Below are 1,132 nucleotides of genomic sequence, written 5' to 3'. Positions count from 1 at the left end.
GTGGAATCTCTATGGTCTCTATATGAGCCTCACATTCCTTTAAGTCCTCAATGGGGAACTCCTTCTTGTTTAAGAGACGTCCCAGGAGGTCTTCCTCACTAGGATTTTTGTCCTTCTCCTCCCTTGTGCATTCGGCCATATTGATTACATCAATGGCCTTGCACTCTCCTTTTGGATTCTCTTCTGTATTGCTTGGGAGAATACTGGGAGGAGTTTCAATAACTTTCTTACTCAGCTGGCCCACTTGTGCCTCCAAATTTCTGATGGAGGACCTTGTTTCACTCATGAAACTTAGAGTGGCCTTAGACAGATCAGAGACTAAATTTGCTAAGTTAGAGGTATTCTATTCATAATTCTCTGTCTGTTGCTGAGAAGATGATGGATAAGGCTTGATATTGCTGAGCCTATTTTTTCCACCATTATTAAAGCCTTGTTGAGGCTTTTGTTGATCCTTCCATGAGAAATTCTGATGATTTTTCCATGATGAATTATAGGTGTTTCCATAAGGTTCACCTATGTAATTTACCTCTGCCATTGTAGGGTTCTCAGGATCATAAGCTTCTTCTTCAGAAGATGCCTCTTTAGTACTGTTGGATGCATTTTGCCATCCATTCAGACTTTGAGAAATCATGCTGACTTGCTGAGTCAACACTTTGTTCTGAGCCAATATGGCTTTCAGAGCATCAATTTCAAGAACTCCCTTCCTTTGAGGCATCCCATTATTCACAGAATTCCTCTCAGAAGTGTACATGAACTGGTTATTTGCAACCATGTCAATAAGTTCTTGAGCTTCTGCAGGCATTTTCTTTAGGTGAATGGATCCACCTGTAGAATGGTCCAATGACATCTTAGAGAAATCAGATAGACCATAATAGAATATATCTATCATGGTCCATTCTGAAAACATGTCAGAAGGACATCTTTTGGTCATCTGTTTGTATCTTTCCCAAGCTTCATAGAGGGATTCACCATCTTTTTGTTTGAAGGTCTGAAAATCCACTCTAAGCTTGCTCAGCTTTTGAGGAGGAAAGAACTTAGCCAAGAAGGCCGTGACCAGCTTATCCCAGGAGTCCAGGCTATCTTTAGGTTAAGAGTCCAACCATGCTCTAGCTCTGTCTCTTACAGCAAAAGG

The 1,132-nt window shown here is 41.0% G+C and overlaps 1 non-coding gene across 1 annotated transcript; it reads left to right on the top strand.

The window, feature by feature from the left end:
• The first annotated feature begins 905 nt into the window (after positions 1-905).
• LOC127740853 (small nucleolar RNA R71) lies at positions 906-1,009 on the top strand. Its single transcript, XR_008001709.1, has one exon. It is a non-coding gene; the product is annotated as a small nucleolar RNA R71 (small nucleolar RNA).
• Positions 1,010-1,132: the final 123 nt, after the last annotated feature.

The sequence above is a fragment of the Arachis duranensis genome, chromosome 7 (assembly GCF_000817695.3).
Source record: "Arachis duranensis cultivar V14167 chromosome 7, aradu.V14167.gnm2.J7QH, whole genome shotgun sequence".
Classification (NCBI taxonomy): Eukaryota; Viridiplantae; Streptophyta; class Magnoliopsida; order Fabales; family Fabaceae; genus Arachis; species Arachis duranensis.
This window is presented reverse-complemented; position numbering and strand designations above follow the sequence as displayed.